General features: G+C 50.1%; 1 long non-coding RNA gene across 1 annotated transcript in view; it reads left to right on the top strand.

The window, feature by feature from the left end:
* Positions 1–2,265: 2,265 nt before the first annotated feature.
* LOC108397780 (uncharacterized) overlaps positions 2,266–15,382 on the top strand; it is a 45,749-nt gene continuing 32,632 nt past the window's right edge. Inside the window, exons 1-3 of the long non-coding RNA XR_012120772.1 lie at positions 2,266–2,606; positions 7,684–7,847; positions 13,276–13,507. This is a non-coding gene — a long non-coding RNA (uncharacterized lncRNA). The remainder of the gene's footprint in view (positions 2,607–7,683; positions 7,848–13,275; positions 13,508–15,382) is intronic.

The following is a 15,382-nucleotide window of genomic DNA, read 5'->3' as shown; positions in this document are numbered from 1 at the left end:
CAGCCCAGTGCTCCCCGAGGGGCTGCATTTTGAGGAGCTGGGAGGAATTAAGTTATGATGACTACTAACGTTGATGCAGTGCTTGACAGGTGACAAAATGCTTCCTCTGGGCTTGGTTCGGTACAGGTTGGGGTCCTCTGCACTCCCCCATAGTGTTGGGGTCATGGGCAGTGTGGGGGGCGGGGGAGGCTATACCTGCTTCTCATTCTCCCGTGGAATGAGTTCCTTGTCATAAAACTCTCTCCTTTCTCCCTTTGATCATAACTCCAACTCAAACCCTGCAGATTATGCCAGGTTCCTCTTATGGGAAGGAGGCCTCTGCAGCAGATGTCAAGTTAAACATACTCTTTCTCCCCATGCCATGTGTACTGAGGTTGGCAAGCTTGGCTGGAGCTAGGATGCCATGAAGTCAGATGCGTGAAGTTTGCATTTCATGCACCCAATAAATAGAAGCTTGGAGGGAGGGTGGGCAGCGAGGGGTGGGCAGCGAGAGCTGATCAGGGATGCCAGACATGCAAAAGATGGACTGGATACATGTGTCAGGCACTTCATACACATCCTTTCACTTGCTTCTCAGGACAACTCCCTGAGATGGGTTTATGATCATATCTGTTTTTCAGAGGAGGATTCAAGCTCAGAGAGGTTAATTAACTTAGCTGAGCTCATGTAACTAGAAAGTTGAGCTCCTGGAAAGGGTGTGGGGGGCTTGCTGGGGATTCATGGACTCAGCAAGAGCAAATGTGGAGTGAATACGAGCAGACTGGCAGAGCCTCGGGCCGCAGAGGGCTCAATCCCAGGTTAGAGGGACTGTCCCTGTGTCACTGAGCAGGGCAGCTTCAGGCTGGGCCGAGTGGGTAGCCACTGGACAGAGCACCACTTCTCTGGGGATTGGAGGAGACAGAGTGAGGGGAACTGGGGGTGAGCAAGGTGGGGCGGAGGCTGCCAGGATGGGGATCTGCAGGGCCTCTGGACCAGAGGAGGAGTGGAAACAGCTCCAAGGAGCTGAGAGGTGCCCTTCGTCACTGTGCGCTCTGTGACTGGAGACATGGGATGTCCCCTGTGAAATAGCACATGACTCCCTGGTGGGCATCACCCTTCCGTTGATGGGTGAGTGGTCTACGGTTAAATGTCTTACCAGGGAGTCACTAACGTCTTGGTTCTTTGAGTGGTTTAGAAAAATGTGCCCCCTGGACAGGACGTAAATGAGGGCGTGGGCTGGATTTCTGTCCCTTTTTCCAGGTGCCTATGCAGGACAGCTGCAGGGGAGGCACAGTCTCAGGGGAGACAGACAGCACACAGGCAGGCTAGGAGCCGGAGGAGGGACGTGTCAACTTCTACAAATGGCTTTTGGACAATGTAGAGTGGAACATGAGCAGAAGTGTGTGTGGTGTGTGTACATGTGCAAATAAGTCTATCTGTGTCACAGAGGTGGAGGAACAGGCGGATGGAGGGGGGCTAATAATGAGCAGGGACTGAGTATTTGTTCCTTCCTAAGAAGTAAGGTTTAAAGCCATGGGGTAAACCTGTGGGTCTAAAGTCATGGGGCCTCCAGGAGGCGGGTGGGAGGCAGAAGGCTCAGTCCAGAGGAAAGAGAAGAGGGAAAGAGGCCAGTGCCCATGATTCGACGACTTAATTCCAAGGGCTAGAGTGTTCTCGTCTTTTCTCTGTTTCTGTCTCTCTCTCTTGTATGCACCTACTCATTCTTTTACCTTTGAAGCAGGAAAGCTATCGGGTGGCTCACAGAATCAGCAGGGACAGAAACACTCAGATGTTCCAAAGGCACAGGAACAAACCACAGGCACACTCACGCCACAGAACCAGGCTTGTGAGGGTGCCACTGAGGATGCCCTGCTGGCTCCTGGGGGTCACCCACTGGCGCTGCGGCCATGCAGCTGCTGGGCCTTGCTGCCGCCCACCCCAGTGGCAGGAAGCTTCTCAGAGCCTTGGCGTGCCTCTGCTGGGAGCCTTAGAGGTGGTAGGAGAGCCAGAGAATCTGCTGGATACAGCCTTGGAATTCTGATTCAGTACTGGAAATGAAAGAGACAATTATGGTCCACTTTTGTGCTAGTTGGGCACAGAGCGTAAATGAAGATTACAAACTCTAATTTTACCTAGAACACCCCCAATCCCTTCCCTAACTTGCCCTAGAGATGTAGGGGCATCCTCAATCTCTAGTAAGATGGGTGGATGAGTGGAGCATCCCCTTGTCTCGCTAGTTCTGCCCATGCAGTTTCTGGAAAGCACGTCAGCCAGATGGCCCTGGAGAAGGGGAGAGAAGGAAGATCAAGGACTCAAGATCATGTGACAAATGGAGATACTGTAGATCCTGGGTGTTTGTCTCCTTTAGCCCAGAGTGTGTATGTGTGTCTGTTTAAGCTGAGGCCTTGCCCGGCAGGAGTGAGCTGCCGTGGTCCTCGAAGCTGGGGAGCAGCGCTGATGAAGTGGGCGGCACCGAGAACAGGAGGCCCCTCCCTGTCCCACAAGCTGGTGGCTGTATTGCTGCTGCAGCCAGTTAGAACCTGCGGTGCGAGGGGAAACCTCCCGATCCTGAGAAGTGAGTGTCTGAAGGTCCCATCCTGAAAGAAAAGTCCGACCAAAAAGAACAGGTGAGGGGTGGCCTTTGTGTTTCCCAGCCAGTTCTTAGAAGATGACAGAGAGGTCTGGCAGTGTGAGTTTAGCCTCACGGAAACCAAATTCAAAAGGCTTGTGTAGCCCTTGAAATACATGGGCCTTCTGGGTTCCTTCTCTTTGCACCACAAAACCAGACCTACCTCTGCCAGGCACAGGGCTGGGCTCTGACACCTGGGACTAGAGCTGAGGACAAAGATTGCCTGAAACCCATGGCGTCCTGGACGTGAGGAACACTGGCTCCTAGCTGATGGGAGGTGGCCGTGCTGGGCGGTGTATATATGCGCGTATGTGAGTGTGTGTGTGCTTGTGTTTGTGTGTGTGTGTGTGTGTGTGTGTGTGGTGGTTGGGGAAGAGCAGAGGCTGGCTCTGCTGAATGGCTCCTCTTCATATCCACCGAGGGAGATAGGCCATTTCCCTGGACTCCTGGGCACTGCAGAATATTGGAGAAGATGCATTTTCTCAGTACAAAGCAGAATTCAATCAAAGATTCTGTCCTGCCTTTAATCCTAGAAAATTATCTGCCCTTCATCTCTTCTCACAATCACAGGCTGACTATGTCAGAGACATTTTTCAGCCCCGGGCATTGCCGGTCGCCTCCTCTCTCGTCTCTCTGTCTATCCAGGCTGCTTTGCTTCTCCTTGTCTTCGCACTCTTTGCTGTCTCTGCCTGTCTGTCCCTCCTGCCGCCTTGGCTGGCTTCTCTCGCAGTCTGTCGCTTTTCCGGCGTCTCCTCCTGGCTTGTGCTGAGCAAAGTGGCTGTCAGGGCCATCCCTCACTAGAGCTGAATCCCACAGAAAAACCGCGTTGGAACTGAAAGTGATTTTGGCTCCCTGTCTGATTTTCCTCCAAGTTGCTTTTGAACCTCTCTTGCGGCCCTGGGGCGTCCTGAGACTGGTGGGTAGGCACTGGGTGCTAGAGCTCTAGGTCCCCAGCCTCAGCATCTCGAACCCCCACCCTTTCTCCTGACTTGGAGCGAGGCTGTCGTTCTGTCTTACAAATTGGGATCACTCCCTGCGTGCAGGCTTTGGTGACAGCCACCAGATGGCATGGACCGGTTTTATAGTAACTCATTAACCTCTTGCCATCCTACAATTAAGAAAGCATTTAATTGCTTTTTCTCAAGCCGCCCAATGAGTGATTCGGGCAGTGTGTGTTCATCATGTGAACCAATTTGCAGCTAGAGGCTGAGAGAGGGGGAACAGCAGGGTGTGGGGAGCTCAGAGGTGGGGAGTGTCCCAGCCAGCCCTGCATTGCCTTTGGGACCTTTTGGGAGGAGGGAAGCACAAAGCTCAGAACCTTCCCTGACCCAAGTGCTTTCCTTCCGGGCTGGTGGAATCCTGTAGATGAGCTCTTACTACATCTGGATTATCTAGGTTCTTCCTCCCATTTAACAGCTGAGGAGGCTAAGGCCAGGTAGGTCAAAGGACTTGCCCTAAGTCACACAGCTAATCAGGGGCGGAACCAGGCTGCTGCCAGAGCCTGTGCGTTCCCACGTGGTGTGCTCTGGGCTGCCCCTTGCTCTGCCTGCAGGCCCTGGGAGACCGTGCTTCTGCAGCGCTCGGGAAGCATGTTCACTCCGCACCCGGACTGCCTTTAGACATGTAACGCCTAGGAGTTCTTTACTCCAAAGCAGCTCAGGGCTTTCCTGGATGGATAAACCCACTCCACTGCCAGCCAGAGCCCCTGGGTGCCTCACTGCAGCATGAGGGTCGCTAAAGGCATGACGCTGTGACCCTGGGGGCTCCAGCCCCCAAACGTAACTCTCCCCAGCCCTGCGACAGCTAACCAGGGTGAATGCATGCCTTTCAGCTCTCTGCAAAGGCCCACTAGGCCTCTCTTCCCTTTTCCCCTGGCACTGCGTCCATGTGGCCTGTCTCCAGGCATCTGTCACTTGCTATTGTCTTGTTCCCTTACTTCTTGTACCTTGCCCAGCCCCCACTCCTCTCCTACCTCCCAAATTCCACACCCTTCCCCTGGGCCTCATGTGCTTCTGTGCCATGAACAACAGATTTCCTCCATTTCCAGCAGAGCGGACATGCCGAGGCACCACCCACACTCCTGTCAAGCAAGGCCTTCCTCAGCTGCTGGGAGGGTGGACGGCAGACCTACTTTAGCTGCTGGTCTCTCTGCCTTACCCACAGAGGGTTGCCTTGCCTAAGGTCACGCCCTTCAAGGGCATGACGCGTTTGATGACTGACCCGTGCGGGAGCATACAGATCTGCTCTTTCGGTCCCATGCAGGACAGCCCCCTCAGAGACTGGGGGCTGGCCATGGGCTGTCACTGGTCCCGCATCAGGCTTCACGGCCTCCTGGTTTCCTCTGCCCAGTTCTTCTTTATCCCAATCTCATCCCCAGGTGCTGATCCCAAGATTATTCTTTCATAAGCACCCTGCTTATGCCCTAAGTCACACAGCTGATCAGTGGCGGAACCAGCACCCTGCTTGTGAAGGAACAGTAAATATGGGAGAACTCAGTATTTGAGGAAGTGTCAAACTAGTTCTCACAGTGGCTGAACCAGTTCAGATTCTCACCAGCAATGCCAAGGGTTCCAGTTTCTCCAAATCCTTATCAGCACTTGTCTGTCTTTTTGATAGGGCTGTCCTAGTGGGCATAAGGGGAGAGCTCACTGTGGTTTTAATTTACACTTCCCTAATGACTCATGGTGTTAAGTATCTTTCCATTTGTTTATTGGTCATTTGTATATCTTCCCTAGAGAAATATTTATTCATATTCGTAGCCCATTTTTTGGACTGTTTTCTCTTGTTGCCTGTGCTTTAGGGTGTCACACTTCACAAACTACTGCCTAATTCAAGATCACAAGGTTTACACCTGTGGAGTTACAGTTTTAGCTCTTACATTTAGATCTTTGATCCAGTTTGAGTTGGTTTTCATGGTGTAAAGGTACAAATTCATTCTTTTACATGTGAGTATCTGGGTGTTCTAGTACCACACATAGAAATGACTATTCTTTCTTCACCTAATCATCTTGGCATCCTTGTTAAAAACAAATTGATCATGGATGTATGGGTTTATTTTGGGGCTCTCAATTCTGTTCCATTGATCTATACATCCATCCTTATGCCAGTACAAAACTGTCCGGATTACTGTAGTTTTGTAATATGTTTTTTAAAAGTTAAAAAGTTTCCAGCTTTATTGATACATAACTGACATATAACATTATGTAAGTTTAAAGTGTATGAAAGGATGATTCAATACATGTGAAATTATTAACACAATCTCACAAAATTACCATTTTGTGTGTGTGGTGAGAAAATTTGAGATCTAACATCTTAGCAACTTTCAAATACACAATATGGTATTCTGACTATAGTCACCATGCGGTATGTTAGATTCCCCAGAACTTATTTTAGGATCAGCTTGCCCATTTCTGCAAAAAGGGCAGTTGGAACTTTGTAGGAATTTCATTAAATCTGCAGATTAATTTGAGGACTATTGCCGTATTAACAACATTGTCTTCCAATCCTTGAACACAAGATGTCTTTCTAATTAATCTTTTTTAATTTCTTTCAAAATGTTTTACAGTTTTCAATGTCGAAAGTCTTGTATTTCTTGATGAAATTTATTCCCAAGTATTTTATTCTTTTTTATGATATTGCAAATCGAATTTTTTCTTAATTTCATTTTATGAGAGTTCTTTGCTAGTGTATTTCTATGATTTTTGTGTAGTGATGTTATATCCTGCCACTTTGCTAAGATCGTTTATTCATTCTAATAGTATTTTTTGTAGATTCTTTAGGGCTTCCTATATATAATATGTCATCTGCAAATGGAGATAATTTCACTTCTTCCTTCCCAATATGGATGCCTTTTATTTCTTTTTCTTGCCTAATTTCCCTAGTCAGAACCTTCATTAGTATGTTAAATAGAAATGGAGAGAGCAGATGTGCCTAGGAATTCCTGACTGCATGCTGGACATTTTGGATTTTATATTGTTGGGTGCTGGATTTTGTCACATTCTTTTATTGTTGGACTTTGTCCTGGGATCAGAGTTAACTTACTTCAAATCATTTTGATACCTTTAAAACATATTCATAAGCTTGGCAGGGCAGCCTTTGGACTAGGGCTAATTTGGCCTCACTTCTAAGTCAATACCTTTCTGAGATTTTCCCTGATGCCCTGTGTATCAGGAGGCCTTTCCACTCTGGAAGTTGGGATTATAGACCATCCGAGGCTCTGTGTGAACTCTGGTGGGGCTTTACATGCTCCTTTCCTAGCCTCAGGCAGTGTCCTCACATGCGTGCACAGATTAATGCTCAGATAAAGACTGGAGTCAAAGTCTGTTCGATCTTATTCCAGCCTCAAGAATGGACAGATCCCAGCTATGTTTATTGATTATCCCCATTTTGTATAGGAATTTAGACTGAAGTTAAACTGATGTGGGCATCTTCCTCTGTCTGTCACCTCCAGATTAATATTGGCAATCAGGGATGCTTGTAAAGTCCTCCCTGAGAGGGAAGCCTTGGCTAGGGGTTGTGGAGGCTGTGGGAGAACTGGATGGGACTTGTTTAGGCTTCAGACAATCAGGCATCTCTACCAGGTTTGGAGAGCAAGGTAACCTTCCTTATTACCCCATATATGGCAATACTTCTGCAACCTACGTGCTGAGAGCAAAGGGCCAGAAAGTACCAGAGCAAGCCAGGACACACAGGAGGTTGCAAATTCCTGGAATTCTCAGCTCAAGTCCAGACTATGTTGCTACAACTGGGCTTCAGTTTCCTTAACACTAAAATGCACAGAGCTGGGCTTGAGGTTCTGGAGGACCCGCTCAGCTCTAGCAGCTGGGAGCTGTGGGTTTCCCTGGCCTCAGGCCTCCATTCTTGATCTGAAACTCTAGGTTCAGAGCAGTGTTGTTTGTCTCTAACTCGGTCAGTGCACAGCTTAGCCCCAAGGAATCCTAGAGGCTGGACAAGAATGTCAATAAACAGTGTGGTGTTTCTGCTTTCTCCTAGTTGTCAAAGGCTGGACATGATAGAAATGTCTGGTATTTCTGAGAGAACAAACTGTTCCAGATAAATGATTGACTCTCTTTTAGGGGTCGTGAGGGGAAGAGGATGGAGTGGCTCACTGGCACTATTTCAGACTACAATGCCAGCAGTATGGTGGCAGCCCTGGCTTCTCCACCAACAGATTACCTGTGTAACATAGGGAGAGGCACTTGACCTCTCTGAGCTTCTGGATCCTCATCTCTAGAACTGGGTAAGAAAACATCTATGATCTGCTTTGCCTATGCCAGCTACAAGAAGAGACTTTCAAACTTTACATGAAATCTTACGTAAAATTCCTAGGCACACGGACATTTTTTTTTTTATGTGTACACAGAGGCAAATACATTGATAAAGTGATTGGGCCGGAAGGAGAACTCCTGGGTGGTTCCTTCAGGCACAGCCATCACAAACAGCTCTGCTGCTCTTGGGGGGAGCAGGGGAGAGTGGGGAGAAGGGAGGGGCAAGGGAAGGGAGTGTGAGGGTCCCTGGAGGTCAGGAGGGAAGCACCATGTGGGTGGGTGAGGGCTAAGGGGTCAGGGGGTCAGAATGGACCCCAAGGAACGGGAAAGAGCAGAGGGCTTTTTTAAGCTGCTGGCAGTGAGGCATGAGATGTGGTCTCTTTTCAGGACCCCCCAGCTCTTCAGTATATTTTGTTGTGTGGATGACTGATTGGGCATGTGTGTTTGCTTATTTACTTTTGTGGAACAGGGGAAAAGGGCTACTCCAGGTGTTCCCATTGACTAACTGGAATGGAGACAGAGCCCTGGAGGCAGGAGCCCATAGCAGAGAAGCCACCCTTTGCATGGGGAAAGCTCTGGGAATCCCCCAGAACTGGGAAGAGCTCCTGGCTTCCTGGGATGGGTGACAAGAGGATCCGGGACAGGGGGAAGCTGAGCCATCTCCACTGGGTGTCATGGGCGAGGCCGCCCCGCTGGCCTGTCAGCAATACAGAGTGCATGGACGTGGAGCTCACTGGGTGCGGTGGGCATGAAGGGGAGGAGGGAGCCACCCACCCAGCCTCCCCGCACACCCTGCAGCCCTCAGAGAGCTTCTGCAGAACCTGCAGCATCTGTGGAGCAGAGTTTGACCACCATGGCCGCAGGAGGCCTTTTTAACAGTAGCTTTGTGACCCATACTTACTGGGGGAGGGCATCTCTCTCCCCACCCGCCTGTGGACAGATGGGGTTCACGAGCTCCCTGGGACTCCGTCTGTCACGTCTTCCAGAAGCCCCATTTTGGAGCTGACAGCTGGCCTGGCTGCCTCTGTGGCGTGGCAGCCCTTCTGCTGCTGAGCCAAGTTCCTCTCAGCACCATCACTCCTTGGGTGAGTCTGTGTGTCTGCAGCGCTGGTTAATGAGACCCCAGATAACTCCTGTCCTCTGCACAGAGGGGCAGGCCTTTGCACAGACTCCAGAACTAGGGTGTGAGGCCCGGGAGGTCAGGGTCCCAGACAGAGAGTGCCAATGTGTGTGCAGGTGAGCATGCATGTGAGCATGAAGGTGTGTGTGCAGGGGTGTGTGAGCCTTACAAGTACCCTTCTTTAGGAGTTCCATTTACTCATCCTTTCCTCAGAATCCTTCAGGGAGAGAGAAAACATTCTGCCTCCCTTCGTGGTACTGGAACCCTCTCCACTCAGGGCTGCCTAGATCTGGTCCCCAGATGCCTAGCTAGGGGATGTCCAATCACTCATCCTTAGGCCTGCAAAAATCCTAGGCCTTCAGAGCCACAGGTGAAAGGCAGCCTGGTTCATGAGGGAGGCCACAGACTTTAGAAACACCCTGACCAGGTCCAATCGAGCTCTAAAACGTGCTTGCTGTGGGTCCTTGGGCAAGCCACTTAACTTCTCTTAGCTCCCCTTTCCTTCTCCGTAAAAACTGATAGGGTTGTTACGATGATGAAATTCACATACAACAAAATGCCTATGATTTGCCATATGAAATGCTGCATGTGCATCTGTCAAAGGCTGGGTTCCCAAGGACACAAACTGAGACGGCGTTCAGCACTCAGGCTGTTAAATAGTGGGTGCCCTTTGTATCAACAGCCATGGAAGGCAAGGGCAAAAAGCAGCAGTGGGCAGCGGGAGAGGCCCGCCTGTGAGGCGGGGGCAGGGGATCCCAAATGCACATCTCCTGACCCCCACAGAGCTCTGAGGCCAAAATGGCCTTTTATATCCTGTGCTGGAGGCCCATGGGTTCAATGCTCGCTAGGAGGACTCCCTGGCTTAGCCCACAGTAGTACTTACAGTCATTACAGTGAAAGGATGCGAAGCAGAATTCACAGGGAAAGGCATATGGGAGAAGCCCAGAGGGGTCCAGGACCAAGCTTCCAAGAGGCCCTTCCTGGTGGAGTCACCCAGAATGCACTTAATTCCTCCAGCAATAAATTGTAACCACGTGTGTGAAATGCTGCCACCCAGGGAGGCTCATTAGAGACTCAGCACCCAGGGATTTTTCTGGGAGATGGGGATGGGGGAGGGCTGGCACAGAGGCACCCTCTGCCTGCCTCGGACCCAAATTCTAGACTCCCAGGAGGGAAGCACGTGATCAGCATAAATCATATTGTTTGGACAGTTTCAGTCCAGTGAGCTGCTCTTACCATGGAACGGTGTGAACCTTCCCCAAAATCCAAGTTCCTGGATGTCAGCCATGGGCCAGCCTTGGGAGCAGGCCTTTCTAAGGAGAGCGGTCTCAGCGGCTCTAATTCTTCTGCACATTTCACTACCTCAGTCACTGGATGAGGTCCTCCAGGGGTTGAGGTGAGATCTTGGGTGAAGCTGCCCTCTGCAGTGAAGGCAGCCCCAGATGCCTGTGTGCCTCAGCCCTCCCAGCAAGAGCCTCATCTCGGGGAGCCTGCACCCAGGCCTGGCCACAGGCGGCCGATGACTCAGGCATCGCTCTTTGGCTGTGTCTGTGACTTGCCAAAGAACTCAGTTGTTGGAAATCTGGCCACCTCAGGATGAGGTCATATCAGCTTGTGTAAACCCTGGAGAACTAAGCCAGTTGGGTGCCCTTGACATTGTTCATTCATGAAACATTTACAGAATGTGCAAAGGTCAGACAGCAGGAGAGAGAATGAGGAGCTTGTGTTCAAGGGAGAAGGGAGATGATGCTAGGGGGGACGGCTTGTCTGTAAACACAGATAATCAGAGTGGAACATAATAGACTGGTAGTAGAGACGTATTCACTGAACTGAATTGATCCCACAGCCTGCCTTCTCCATGCTGAGAGCTGGGGATTCAGACATAAACATGGCTTGCTTTCTGCCCTTGCACAACCTAGGGGTACACTGACCTGTACTCAGAACGATGTGATCAATACCCATCAGAGTGGGGAGGGCCTGGTTGACCTCTGTGCCTAGTAGGAATGCAGTGAGGAGGGAAGGCTTCCTAGAGGAGATGTTATGCAGGTTGGGCCCTGAAGGATGAGCTGGAGTTAACCTAGTGGACAAGGATGGAGGAAGATGCCCGGAACGGCCAGTAACACTGACTTAGGGTAACTCGAAGTCCATGGATTCTTTCAATGCCTGGAGTCTGATTCTTTTGAGTGGTTTCTTCTAGATCAAGAAAATTTCCTGGATTCATAGAATCTCAAGTTGGACAGAAACTTAAAATCTCCCAGAGCTGTGTGCATCTCTGCCAAGCTGTTGGGGAGTCTCTGCGTACGTCCCTCTGATACAGGGCGCTCACTACCGCGTGAGACTGTGAATTCACGTGAACGGCTCAGTGTGCTAGCAAGTCTTTCTTCTGTTGAGCAGGAGTGTATTTCCTTGTTTATTTCACTCACTGATGCTGATTTTCTCCCTTGGATTGATTTAGGACAAATTTCCATCTTTACGGAATCATGAGGTTTGTAGGTTTTCCACTGTTATTCCCCAGGCAGTTAGTGCTTCCATGTAGCCTCAAGGAGAGAGGCAGTGGCTGGTGCACGCGATAGAGGGAGGCAGTGCACTGATGCCCAAAAGTGAGACTCCCAGCCAGACAGCCCCTTATCGTGTGGCTGTGGCAGGTAATCTAACCTCTCTGTGCCTCAGTTTCTTCATCTGCAAGTGGAGATAAGCACAGTAACCGGTATCTTTGGGTGGCGATGAGGAGTAGCTGGCTTAATGCTTGTGACGTGCTCAGAACAGGACTGGTGCACAGCTCGTACTCTGTGTGACCGGCAGCTGCTATTAAAAAGGGATGGTAATAGCTGCCAGGCCACAGGAATGGTGTCACAGAACTACTAAGTGAAACTAGGGGAAAATAGCCAGCGTGGCTTGATGAGGTATTAGGCATTTGCTGGTGAATGAAAGCCATCAGCCTCATTCACAGACTGTCTCCGCTATTCGCTCACTTTTGTAACCTCTCTGTCAGCCATTGAGCTGTCACCAAGCCCTCCCTTTGCATGGAGTCACCCTTTGCTATTTAAATAAAAATACTGCAGGTCTGCGTGGGTCATGGGCTGCATATTTGTGTCACAGCACAGCAGAGTGAACTTCAGTGGAATGTCACTCACGGCTGCTCTGAAGGTCCTGGGCCACTCCTTCCCGGGGAAATTCTCACCCACTGTCCTCTTCCCCAGACCCCCAGGCTCCTCCTCTCCTGGGGCTCTCACACTTCTCCCTCCCATTGCTTTCTCTGCCCTTTCACCCGGCTCCCTTGGGCTGCCCCCACCCACCACATACACACCAAGAGTCAGGATTCCTTGTCTTTTTTAGAAAAGCAGTTTTTAGCCCTTTACCCACAACTTGGGCTGGGACCTATTTCTGTAAATCAAAAACACAAGCGGGAACCAGCAAAGGCCCTGACATATCATTTCCCCTTCACTGTGATCGATTTTCCCACGTGGCTCTCTGCCCCCACCAGACTCTGTCAGTAAAGGGATCCAGGCCACGATGTAATCTTTCCCTGATGTAAATTATTCTACACCCCTGACCCCCTTTAAATGCAGATAGAGTTACTGTCTTTTATTTCTTAAAGCTATTTAATATCTTGCCGACTCTGCCTGGAATGTCTTCCTTCCTTCTCCCTGGCTCCTCAAATTCAGCCTGCCTGCCTTTAGGAATGAGTTCCGTGTCTGTTTCCTGCATGCAGCTTCCCTGATCACGTGGCTTGGCATCTTGTGGCAAGGTCCCATAAGACCCCGTACCCACTACCTGGAGTTAGATCATCTGAGGCCCAAACTTGTATGCTTTGCTGCCCTAATTAGAATGCCCTTTCCCAGAAGCCTTAGGAGACTCTTTAGGTTCGCTGGAAGGTGGCCTGGGGACTGAAGGATTGAGGAGTCACAGAGGCCTGAACTTAGTCCTCACTTCTCCATTCACTGGATGTGTGGTCTTCCACCAGTTACTTAACCTCTCTGAACTCAGTGCTCCCATCTGTCAAAACGCAAAAGAATGAAAGAACGGCTGTAAGAGTTAAAGGCAGTCGAATCTGTCAAATGGCCCACAGAGGGTCTGGCACATAGGAGGGACTTTATAAATTTTGCCTTCCTTCCTCTGGAAGAATCCATAGAGTAAGGGTGGGCAAACAGACAACTGGACCAAAAGCTGAAGGAAAAGTATACTTAATGAAAAAAATGGGGGGGCAGTGGCAGGGGGTGGTAGGAACAAGCTGGATCCAGAATGCCACCCGACAAAATCCCTGTCTGGGGCCCGTGCAGGAGCTGACACGTAGCAGAAATGGGAGCAGTGGGCTTCCCTTCCCTCTGCTGCTCAGACCAATCTGGAGGCAGCTCTTGGGCACCAGTCTCCTCCCCAGGGCAGCTGCCTGGACCAGACCACCGCCTGAGGCCCGCAGCCCAGAGGAAGGAGGGGCTGTGGCAGGGCAGACACCGGAGCTACGGATGCGGATGTGCACAGCCTGGCACATGGAACCGGCGGGCCTTCTGAAAGGTACCCTGAGGCCGGGAGGGTTTGGAGGGAGCCAGGAAGAGGCCAGCTCTGCCCCTCCGGGCCTCAGTTTCTTCATCTGTGCAAAGAGAGTTTGGGTCTATGATCGCGAGAGAGACCCTCCTGTCCAGCACACTCTGGAGAGCTCTGTGCTCTCATACACGGCTATTTCAGACCTTATTGATTCTGAATGTGTAATTTTTTTTTTGACTTGGACTAGGCTGAAGCCTACTCTTGCATAAATCACACCGGAAAGGGCTTGATTCCTTCATGACTGGTGTCGGCGTGATGAAGGAAGAATCCTTTCCAACACACCAGCTGCCTGTGCCTCAGTGCCTTTTGGATGCCACCTGCACTGACCCAACTCCCATTTCCTGCGGGCACTGCTCTCCCTTCACTGTCTCTGACCTCTCCCTTGGTGTCCGGGGAAACTTCTTGAGCTCCCGACTTGATAATTGGAAATTTGATGTGTTCATGCCTTTATTTAGTCCAGTATTATGATTCTTACTTTTATAATCACGGTTTGAATGTCCAAGAACTGTCGCTTTTCACCACAACTTATTATTCTGTGTATGTGTGTGAGCATCTTGACTCTTTCTGAGAATATTGTTATTCTGAATGTGTCTTCCGTTTCCCCTGTCGGTGCTGTCCCCTGGGTGCTGATTTTTCCCGCGGGCTTAGGGCCTCTCTTCCACATCGTTTCTTCGGCTGCCCAGTGGCTTGGGCTGCCTGTTCACATTTGCGCCGGAGGGTCTCCATGTGTCTCTCATGGGCTCCTCACGTCTTGGATGGTGATTTTTCTCTGTGTTGCTTTCTCTGTCACCTCAGTCCCTTCTGCTTTCCATCTGCCAGCAATTCCTCAAAATTTCTGGTCTACTAGCATCACTCATCCTACCTCCCTTCTTTTCTCCCTCTCTCCCTCCCTTCCTTCCAGTTTTCAGTCCTGGTTCACATAGGCCTGCCCCCTCCTCCCCTCCTCCCCCCAAATCTCCCTCCCCCTCTTCCGCCCCAGCTCCCCCACCCCTCCTTCTTCAGAAGGTATCCTTTCAGTGATCACAGGGACTTTGGCTGGGGGAGGACGTGGCTGTGCTCAACCTGGTATCCCGTTGGCTGGGTCTTTCTGTGGTCCATGGTATGATCCACAAGTTGCATACCATTTCCCTCTTTTTGTGGGTGAAGACGCTGAGGGATGAAATGACTTCCTTGGAGTTGCACAGTCAGTAGGGGATGGCTTGAAATCATGTCCTTTGACTCCAACTTCAGTCTGTTTTGCTATTCCTCTTTTCTGAAATCTCAGGGACCTTTTAATCTGCTTCCACTGTTCAGAAATCTTTGTTCACATCAGCAGTTGGTGTGCATTTGGGTGCAGAGGGCACCATGAAACTGTGTGTTTTTGGTGGGAGCTGGCCCAGGAAGACACTGCCGCCTTACTGTGGAAGCAGCGATGGCCAGGATTTTCGCATACTTTACAAATCTGCATTTATTTAAAACTATTCCAGAATGTGGCTTATTCAACAGGTCAGAATGACTTTCTTCCCACAGTAAACTTGAACTAATGATGATTAGACTACATTGTCTGACTTATTAAATTGTTTATTGATTTTTTTTCAAGGCAGTCCTAATAAAGTAAATAAAGTAGTGTGGTCATAGTTCATTCAGGGTCTCTAGAAACCAACTCTCAGAAATGCTGGAACTTAGGAGCGGCTCTATCTATTCTAGAAGCGAGACTTTGAAACAAAAGAGGACAGTTCCAATATGTCCTTGGGGCTGGAAGAAAGTTACCAGGTCCCCAGAAGGCTGGGACTTGAACTTGAGGCAGGAGATAGTCAAAGTCTACGACTCTCTCAGTGAGTACTCAGTTCAGAATCGACATTAGCC

This window comes from Manis javanica, chromosome 8, assembly GCF_040802235.1.
Source record: "Manis javanica isolate MJ-LG chromosome 8, MJ_LKY, whole genome shotgun sequence".
NCBI classification, from domain to species: Eukaryota; Metazoa; Chordata; class Mammalia; order Pholidota; family Manidae; genus Manis; species Manis javanica.
This window is presented reverse-complemented; position numbering and strand designations above follow the sequence as displayed.